Here is an 11,870-nt window from a genome sequence, read left to right on the forward strand (position 1 = left end):
TTTGCGTTATTGCGTTATTTATCGTTGTGTATTGTATGCGTTTATAGTATGGTTAATATAAGTAGTTACAGTAATCATTAATAATTAAGTAAAGATAATTACAAATAATTCTAACTACTCTTAGCGTTCTTTTTTTCCGTAAAGGAAAAATTTCCCATATTCGATAAATATATGTTACATAAAAGTGGATAATAATAAACTTATAATATACATATATTAAAGAAAAGGAAAGGAAGGAAAGGAAAAGGACAATCCTGATCGATAAAAGAATCTTAAATAAAAATTGCAAATATTAAGTGATCCAGTCAATTTGTTGTTTGAAATTTGAAAAATAATTTTAAAAAATTAAACTTTAAATTTTTCGTTCATTTTCATTCGAATATTCTTTAAAAATTGTTGATCTAAAAATCTAAAAAGTCTAGAAGAATATGCAGTCGTTTACCTTGTTTTTATTAAGTATAAATTGAAGTGAAATGGAAATGAAAATAATAATAATAATAATAATAATAATAATAATAATAATAATAATAATAATAATAATAATAATAATAATAATAATAATAATAATAATAATAATAATAATAATAATAATGGTTTTAGGAAAAAACACTTCCATGCGTGATTTATAAGATAATTTTTGAATGGAATAGCTATGGCTCTGTACTACAAATAGCCATATTATTATTGTTATTATTTTATAATTCTATTATTATTTTATAAGTAGTAATTTATAATTATTTTATAACAGTGATTACAATTACTGTAATTTTGTTGAAGAGCAATCTTTGGTTCCTATGTTCAGTAGAATTTTACTTTTTTTTTGTGTAAATAACATCTGCGTTAACACATTTAAAGATCATTTTAAAGCGCAATTTAAGCCACATGTTACCGATGTTTTATTCTCAATGGTTTTATTAGTTTCAAAGTCATTTTACATTTAAGAGCTCTTTAAAAGCATAAGCTCAAGAGTTTAAAGAGGAAAAAATGTCAAGCAATTTACGAGCCGGCAGAAAGAAATGCGGTCATATTAAATGACATCATAATATGCTATAATACGATATGCCACGTTCCCATTTCAACTTATAAATTTATACAAATATTTTATATATTGTATGATTCATAAAAAGATCACGAAACCAAACTGAAAACTGTAATTCTTTTCAATTTAGTTCAAAACTGAAGACGTTAATAAAGTCGTATGTATTGCGTCGTCGGCCAGTGGTCCGTTGTAGCCACACGGTCGATGGTTTGAGTCTGTTCTAGTGCAAAGCAAGCCTTTCATCCCTCCGGAGTCAATAAATTAGTATTAAACCTATCTGGGAGGATAAAAACACTGACTTGGCACATCGGCTGGCCCCAGCAAGTCATTGTAAAGGTCAACACTCGTTTACAAAAATCCTACGAATTCCAGTAAAACACATTGCCGGATCCCATGTGGATTCATAGCCAGTGACAAACTTTTAGTAAACTCTTATGTACACTAGACAATGAATTCAGGCCACTCGATACTGGATACTATGCCTGTATTAAGTCATTGTCCTTATAATTCTGCACAAGTCTCGCACCACCGAATTAATCCTGTCTCGGAATTGAAAACCTGGCCTGAGGAATAGCGAACCATAGACCAGGCAGCCGCAAATGGAAGTTCTCACAACTGCGCAACCTCCGCCCACGCGTTCGACTTTAATTCAGAATCGTTTGAGGTCTACGAACGTGTAGTTGGCCTATGCAATGGCCTGCGGTGCTAGCCGATGTGTCAAGTCAGTGCTTTTATCCTCCCCGAGAAGCCTGGAACCATCTTATCGATCCATCCAAAGGGATGAATGGCTTGGTGAGCACAAGAGTGGATTCGAACCTCCGATCGATCGTGCAGTGAGAGCGGAACCTCTTACCGACTGCGCTACACCCGCCCCTCTCCATCGTATGTACGATAAATTCGTCAAAATTCGAATCAAAGTCAGAACAGGTTGCGAATGTCGAATCCAGCACGTAGTTGGGACCCAAACCAAATGACCCCGGGACGGAAAATCTCTAAGATCAATCGGTGCAACACATCCTTTTTGCGCTAATCCTGGCATCACCTAGTCACGCAGCCAAAATTCAACGGAAAACAGAGTCATAGCGCTAAAAAGATCCGTTATTTTTTGGAAATAATGCCTTGGAGCTCAACATATCTTCTAAGGACATATCCGGATGGAAAAGGGATCCGCGCTAGAGATTACGCTAATAAACTCGTGGTTCTTTAGAGAATAAGAATAACATTAAACAAACCCTTAACATTTCACTATTGTTGTTTTTTTTAATTTTTACGACAATTACACACTAATTTATTATTATTATCTACATAGATATGGTCATATTTGGTATTTTTCAAACTTAAGTCATTTATATCCACATTTAGTAGTTTTTTAAAGTTATTATTAGTTAAAGTCATTATTATATCTTTCCCTTACAGTTTCGATATTATATATATGCATATGTGGACTTTTTTCTCTACCGTATCCATCGCAGAATCTTTAAGGATCAATGGAATAGGTTAGTTATGTCCGGATTCCTCTATAACCCATTGACGACAGCGGTCTTTTTTTTCAAATTTTGACGCATGGGACTTACCATTTGACTTTTACGAGCTTATTTATATTTTATACAAGGATACTGAACCAATTAGGAATTTAAAAATAAAAGTAAAAAATAAGAATAAGAATAAAGGAAGTTTCATCGAAAAAATAAATGAGTAAGTAATAAAAATAATAAAAACATAAAATAATAAAATAATAAAAACATGAAAACAAATAATAAAAAAAATAAATAATTTTGATTAAAAAGAAATAAAAATATGAACAAAAGAATTTTCTCAAAAAGGAACCAAAAACAACCCTTGAAAATTGTGAAGGTCACTATTGAGCTGCATCAGCTCATCATGGATTATTTAAAGGAGATTTTTAAAACTTTTAAAATGTTCTGCGCCGTAGCAGTTCCGTTCCGGTTGTGCAAATCATCATTATGGATTATATTGGTGCTCCTGATACGAAAAAAAAGAAAAAAAAAGAGAAAAAAGGATATTATAAACATTTTTTAAGCCTTCTTCTTTCCCACGCGGCAGGTGTGTTCTGCTACTAACATCGAACATGTGCACTTAAATTTATTTTTATTTTAAAATTTTTTTATTTAAATTTAATTTAAAATTTGTTAAATTTAAATTTAAATTTTGAATTTTCTAAATTTTTCATTTTTAGTTTCAATAAAAAAATAATTTTAATAAAGGTCTCTAAAAACCTTGTACGCACGCATTAAGAGAAAACATTTTGATGGATTTCTCTAAAGAAATGCTAGATTCAGAAAAGATATGAAAGTTTAATTGGGATGAGGGATTATAGATATATATGGGTATAATAAATATAAACAAAAAAAGAAAAAAGGATATTATAAACATTTTTTAAATATTGATTATAAACACAACACAACGTAGTATAAACAGAAATTCACACAATTCTCCAAAACAATTCTCCTCTGTTTTTTTTCAGAGAATAAAAAATTGTAGGGAATTTAAGAAAATTGAATCATTGTTTAGAAAATAAAGATTTATTAAAAGAAAAATAGAAAATTGATTCAGAAGGGATGTATAAGTTTAATAGATTTATAGACTAAGTTGAGTAAATCCTGAGGAAAAAATATTGATTGTCGAAAATAGTGGATTCATGAGAGAGGAGATTAAGAGGCGATTTTTCCGTAACGTTCGATTCGTTCGTGATACATGAATACGCGTTGTATTTCGTTATTTTCTAGAATTGGGAGAGAGTAATCGTATACGCGAAAGTATAAACACAAATCGTTTGTCGTCTCTATCGTTTCTCTTTCTTTCCTTGTTTTTTTATACCGTTATTAGTCATTTATAATAATTCAATAATATAATATTAATTTAATAGTATGATAAAAATTTTATAATATAACAATTAATAATAATAATGTCAATTATTAGGATTATAACAACCTCGTGTCCGGCTCTATTAAAGAAAACAATAATGTCAGTGTTCGTTATCTTCTCAGCATTATTTCAGCCGCTTATCTAAATAATATTAAAAATTTTCTCTCTAATCTAAGTTAAGTTATTTTGTAATTTATTTTATATTTTAAGTTTGTAAGACAACTAAATAACCTGTGAATAATTTTAAAATAATGATTTAATAGGTTATTTAGTTGTCTTACAAAGTTATTTACGCTTTTCATAATAATAATTCAATAATAGAATAATGATTTAATAATATAATAATCATTCATATTTTTCATTTCCATTTGAACGAAGCGCGTGAACAACTTGCGCAAAAATTTTGTATTGAATCCAGTGAATCCTGGATACTTTACTGGATTCTAGATTGTTCAATTTAATAAACAATGAAATCTTCTCAATTTTTATTCGCTTACAGCTGTAACATCCGAGAAAAAAACTAAGTGAATATTTCAGCGTTTTGCTTGAAGTGCCGGCGCTCAAAAATCGTACACTCTTTCAGTTTCGGGGGGAAACAAAAAACACCTGCTAGCAAAGATCTTTGTTGTCAATGTGTTCGTTTCGTCGTCTCAGCATTATTTCAGCTGTTTATCCAAATAATACAAAAAATTTTCTCTTCATTCTAAGTTAGGTTATTTTGTAATTTATTTTTATTTTAGGTTTGCAAGATAACTAAATAACTTACAAAAATAATTTTAAAATATTCATTCGGAACTAACCTTAAGCAAATACTCATTTGAAACTAGTAACCTTAAGCAAATTTTAGAATAATAATTTAATGGGTTATTTAGTTTTCTTACAAACTTAAAATAATTAATTCTTCGAGTGTCGCAGTCAAATAAAATTATCAGTCGATCCCTCATTCCTAAATGTTTGTTTTGAAAATTTTTTTCTGGCAGGGGAGGGGGGAGGAAGGTGGGAGAAATGTTCATCCTACCGATCGATCGATTTCGTTTCTTCCTTAAGTACCCATACTGTTTTCCTTGTTTATGTTGTTTATGAATTGTGTTTTTTTTCCTCATTTCGATCCTCAATCATTCACCATGCCTTGGATAGAAAAAAGAAGGCTACTAACAAATACAGCTGCTATTCTTTCCGTGAAATTCACCATTTGATTAAGCCTAGCACCTTAATTTCCTCTTCTTTCACATCGGCGAAATGCACGTACTAATCCTTCAAATTATTTCCTGGAATTTTTATTTTAAAAATATCCACGTACTTACTCTTTACGGTTGCATAAAATTTGAAGGAGAAGTAGATTAGAAAAAAAAATTTCTTCTAACTAAAAAAAACGACAAAGCAGAAAAAAAGATTTTTTTGGTAAAAGATATAACGGTGTATTCAAAGGAAACCTAATATATAATAATTAACAATATATATATAATTATAAGAAAAAAAACCTGGGGAAATTTTCTACGATATTTTCTAAAATTTTTAAAAAATTTCTAAAATAAATAAAGAAATTTTATAAAAAGGGGTTGCAATTCTGGATTAGTTTCCGAACAACCCAACCTACAATCATAATTTTACATGTATTGAAAATTGAAAATTTCTAATTTAAATATTTAGGGATTGTAGCTGCAGGGGGGCTTTCACTGCTTAGATTCTCACGGTTTGCTTGTTTTCAACGGCACCTATCACCTCCATGAGAATTTTTTTCTGGCCGCCTGCAACGCTACGCGATGAGATTAATTTGTTGCTTTTTTCATGGTCATCGCCACGCCAAGTTTACGATGACGACGATTTTTGAAACATTCCAGCCGTTTCATCCCAGCGACGACGACGATCCTCGGTCATCCACATCCGCGTGCATCAACGCGGATGTCAAAGCAAATTTCCTGACTACAGCTTGATTGCTTTGCTTTTCTATCATCATCAGCACCATCAGAAATTCCAGTCCCGCCATATTCCAACACTGATTCAAACACGGGTTTTACTTTTATTATTTACTATTTACCCGCTACTTTTGTTTCGAGAACACTTTTTCTCCGTTGCCCATAGATTCTTCGTCTCGTTTCGCATGAATATTTCATTTTTAAAATCTCTTCAAACACTTTCTAGTCTGTTTTTGTCGAAAAATCTCGTTTTTACTCGCATCGGAGAGAACCACAGAATTTCCTACCTCACCTTACAATCAGTCCAGCCAATACGTGCCTCCCGTTAGGAAGAAAATTTGATATCATATTTTTTATTTTCTAAGAATATTTTTTTACATTTTTTATTTTATTTCTTGACAATATTTATAACAATATTTTCAACAATATTTATAACAACAACAAATTGCTGTCTTTCTTTTTTTTGAATTTATTATCTATCTATCTATTATATTATTATTTAAATTTATTATATATCTATCTATTAAACTATTATATAATTTAAATTTATTAGATATACAATTATATTATCTTTCTTTCTTTCTTTCTTTTTCTTTATATTTTCTTTCTTTCTTCTTCTTTTTTTATTTATTATTATCATCATCATACAATTTTTAACTGGAACGAAACTTATTCTCTGCTACAGTGAAAGCAGAAATGAGTAAGATTTTATAGGATTTTCCTTGCGGGATCTATAAGTTTTACTGTAGCAGAGTTGGATGGCAAAATATTTGTAAAGTTCTTCTTCGATTCGCAAAATGTCGAATGAAGATTAGAAAGAAAGATTTTTTCCGTGCAATCTACCATAGAATTTGCAAATGGACACCCAATTGATTTCGATTTTTTGGTCTTTCTTTATCGAATCGGATCTCATCCTACTTTGCTATCTGCTCTTTTTTCGACTTTTTATGTTTGGAAAGAAGTGTCGTGGATTCACGAAATCGAATTCTGGATCAATTTTCTAGTTCTTTTCTTGGATTTTTTTCTAATTTTCTAATAAGTTTTAATTTAATGAATTGAATAATCTAAATTTCCTTCTTTCTTCTAATTTTTATTTGTTTTTTTTTCTAATTTTATTCTACTTTTTCTGCTTTCCTGTTTTTTCTTCTTGAATTTTCTAATTTTTCTACAGGAATATTATTTTATAAGCTTCTCACATGATAATGGATTTCTTTGAATTTTGGTAGCTTATATCCTTTCGATTTTATTTTTCTTTTTATGTTATCCTCTTACATTAAATTGTGAGAAATCTTACTTTATTGTTTATTTTATTTTATTTCCAATAATGCAGAAGCGGTGCAAAAGAAAACGAGAAATATGTACACGAGTGGACAATAAAGTGGCTAAACCTCTGAATCTTTTATAAGCATTATTTTTTTCGCAAAAAAAAAAAATTGATTTCGTTCTTAGGATGCTTAACTGAGAGAATTTCTGCCTTTATATAGATAAATACAATGAGTATGAAATTAATAATAGTAATAAAACTAAAGTAATAATAAAATAATTGTCGCTATTATAAATAAATAATAAAATACAAATACAAAAAAATTAAATAAATAAAAATTATATTTCATATTTATTTTGTTTTATAAATTATATTATTATTTCTTTTCATACTGTTCTCTTATCTTAAATTGTGAAGGCTGTCCCCGAACTCCGGGGACTTAAGGATTTACGTGAACGTTTGAGGACTAGAGAAAAAAACCAAATCACATTTTCGGCAGGTTTTACTCTGCGTTTTTTTTTCTCCATTCTTCAAAAATTCGGACAGCAGCTAACTGCACTCATGCATAACCGAATTTGGAAAATATTGAACTGCTCCACCTCTCCCGCACGTTGCTTTCGTTGAGCTGACGGGTGACCGGCCAGCTGACGGCGATAAATTGCCGAGCAGTGCAGTGGTGCGCATCGAAATTCCAGAAAAAAAGTGCTACTCTTCCTATTGTTCCTGAAAGTCTAGAGCTGAAGAGTTTCGCTGCCGACGAGACCACCGTAAGGCACCGGTACCCTCACAGCAACATACACACACACACACACACACACACACGCGCGCACACACGCGCACACGCGCACACACACGCGCACACACACGCGCACACGCGCACACACACGCGCACACGCGCACACACACACACACACGCGCACACACACACGCGCACACGCGCACACACACGTCAACGTCAGCAGAGAAGGACGATCGAAATAATTATGGATGCGCTTGTGAATCGTTCCTGAGATCCCTTACCGTACCGTACGCTCCCATCAATCAATAATTGCGGCTAAATTGTCATTTTCTCTAGATTTTCACTCGATTGTACCGTCACGTTCCTCAACATGCGATCCATGCGCTTTCTCTAAATCCACGCAAAACGACTGGAGGCGATTGTTGTTGTTTTTTTCTTCTCCAGAGACCTGCTAGACGTCAAAAGATCAGCAACTACTTTGAGCAATTATGGTATCATGCATACGCCGGTCCGTCAAAGTTGTCGTCGTCACTCGGACAGACCGACGGACTGGCGGATTGACTGCACAGTTTTTTTTAGAACTTTGGGAACAATCCCTTTGTTCGATACAACATTTATTTTTATTTAGTATTTATTTATTTTTTTCATTTAGGTGAAGTCTTCGCGACTTATCGTTCCAGAAAAAAAAACTACCTCTTAAATTACCTCATTTTCAAATCAGAAATTTAGAAAATAAGAAATTAAAATTAGAAAATTGTCTAAAAGAAAATTAGAAAAAGTCATTTGTTGAAAATCCTCCAAATTTGAATGTGTAATGAAAAACGAATTCAAGCTATTTGATTTTTTTCCCGTTTCCCATTTCCGCTTATCATCGATCCTTTTCCCGTTTCCATCTATCTATTGATTTCCATCTATCAGAAAAAAATCCATCAGTCGCCATTTTTTTTTTGGAACTGAAACAACAACAATTTTTTTTCTTCTCTCGTCAATTTGTAATTTGTTGCTTATTCCATTGGTGAGCTGCTCAAAGATCAACACACACGGTGCCTCCACATTCATTTAACGTCACGCTTCAATTGATCGTCGTGCTTCAATGTACGTTTATAGAAAGTGAAAAAAAAAACCTTTCAAACGTATTATTTTTTTCCTCAAAAATATTCTACCTCACTCTTAAAATGGATAACTGGAAGCCTTAATGTCTTTATATATAAATTCAATGAATATGGACTTAACAGCGTCCCAATAAAATTAACAGAATAATGAAATAATTGCGAATATTATTTTAAAAATATATTTATTTTTTATCGTTTTATTTTATTTTTCTATTATTTTTATTTTATTTGTTTTAAAAATATTCTATACAAAATACAAATTCAATAAAAATGAAATTAATAATACTAATAAAATCAACAGAATAGTAAAATAAATGTTATTATTGCGAAAAAAAAAACGAATAAAAAAATAATAAAAATAAATAATAAACGGATGCAAATACAATAAGTGTGAGATTAATAACAATAGTAAAATTAATAATTATTAACTTAACAATTTATTTTTATTATTGCAAAAAAAAAATAAAAAACGAAAAAAAACAAGTGGAATGAACATGAGAGAATATATTAAAAAATATAAATGCATCGTTATCCGTAATTATAGTTATTTTTGCCTTCAGAAATAATTATTAGAAATTATCAACTAATTAATTTAAAAATAATTACTTTATAAATATCACAAATAAATACAACAAATATCAAAAAAATTAAGAAAATAAAATATATTGATGAAATAATAATAATAATAATAATAATAATAATAATAATAATAATAATAATAATAATAATAATAATAATAATAATAATAATAATAATAATAATAATAATAATATAAACAGCAATAAAATGCAAATACAACGAATATGAATAAATATATTGAACAATATAAATATATTGTTGAAGGATAAAAGGATAAAGTTTCTGGCGTTAATCAATCCGCTTGGGACCCGCCCCCACGTTCACTTCAATTCAGAATCGTTTGGGGTTTACGAACGTGTAACTGGCCTACACAATGACTTGCGGTGGCCAGCCGATGTGCCAAGTCAGTGTTTTTATCCTCCCAGACAAGTCTGGTGGCAATTTATCGATCTCGGAGGGATGGAAGGCTTGGTGAGCACTAGGGCGGACTCGAACCTCCGATCGATCGTGCAGGAAGCGGGACCTCTAACCGCTACACCACACCCGCCCATAAATATATTGTTACTTGCAATATTTATAAATAAAAATAAATACTTTTACACTTTTCGTTCTTGACAACTATTTGTATCCATGTATTTTATCCTATCTATATATTTATAGCTGTTATTGTCTTGAATTTATTTATTATCACATAACTTTAACTATTTATTATATATACCATACATTTTTATATATTTATATATTCTCGTATAGTTATTACTCGTCAATGATTCTACCCGGCAAAAATAGACCAGGATTATCTTTCCGAACTAATTGGAATATGAGACTTCAACTTTTTTCCCCCTTGGGAATTTTCCAATTCCACACTTTTTCCTCTCCGCGCACTTTCTATTTATTTTGACGAAACGAACACAGCTTATGCTGTTTCTATTCGGGACCCTATGTATAACTCCGATGAGTGCTGTCTGAAGGTAGGAAAATGGGAAATTATTGGGTTTTTATTCCAAGAGGTTAAGAAATTATTCTTTTAATCAAGAAAAAGTGTCAAATCAGGATGTCATTTTCTGGAAAATTCTCGTCAAACAAACATATTATACTAACTTATTCGATTAGTAGTACATAGGTGCACCTCACTTCCTCTTCACCTCAAAAAAAACAACAACAAAAAATCGGAAACACGGAACTCATCGTCATTGTTTCTCATGTAATTTGCTTCAATGAACATTTAAATGAGTGAGTGAGATGAGGTTCGGATTAGCAATGGTTCTCGACTAAAAAAAGAGGATTACATTTCTAAACGAGGAAAAGAGCAAAATGAAGAATTTCTTTGCCCCGAGGGAATTTAATCGACTCTTCTTTTTTTTCTACAGCAACATTATTTCAATAAGCTTTTCGCGTGATAATGGACTTCCCTAAATTTCAAGTAGGTTATATCCTTTCGATTTTAATTTTGTTTTCATGTTGTCCTCTTACGTCAAATTGTGAGGAATCTTACTTCATTAATTTATACATATATTTTTATTATTTATTTTATTTTCTTTTATTTTCAATAATGCAGAAGCGATGCGAAACGATGCGAAAACTAGAAATATGTACCCGAGTGGATAATAAAGCGGATAAACTTCCAAATTTTTTTATAAGCATTATTTTTTCTGTGAAAAAAAAATGATTTCGTTCTTAGGATGCTTAACTGGGAGAATTTCTGCCTTTGTATAGATAAATACAATAAACATGAAATTAAGAATAGTAATAAAACTAACGGAATAATAAAAGTGTTGTCATTATTATAAACAAATAATAAAATACAAGAAAAGTTGGGCATTACCATAAACAAATAATAAATTGCGAACAAAAGTTTCATTTCTCTTTTTTTTTCTTTCTTTTTCTTTTCTCTTATGAACTATTATAATTCGATTTCGAGTGCACCCATATCAAAGAAACAAGAAAGACCTTGCAGACTTTTTTTTACTCCAGAAAAATTTTATTTCTGGAACATTCGATGACATATATTTGCATATGAAAAGCTGAGTTTCCAACTGTCATTCTTTTCAACTCCGTTAATCCACGTCTAGTTCTCATACATGACGAATGAGTTGTATTAACCATGAATTTCGATGTCAAGTCGTCAGTCTACAGCAGGATCAACCACAGCGGAAGGAAAAAAACACGAAAGAAAATCCCAGGAAGGATAAATTGATTCTTTTTTTCCGGCAGAGAAATCTGTAGACGTCTTTTTGCCTTTCTATTCTATTCTTTTTCTTTCCTCTTTTACTCGTTTTTTTCTCCAGAGAAATCTGAGAGTCTTCTCGCTTTCCTTTTTTTTCTTCTTCTTTTA

The sequence above is a fragment of the Necator americanus genome, chromosome V (genome assembly GCF_031761385.1).
Source record: "Necator americanus strain Aroian chromosome V, whole genome shotgun sequence".
Lineage (NCBI taxonomy): Eukaryota > Metazoa > Nematoda > Chromadorea > Rhabditida > Ancylostomatidae > Necator > Necator americanus.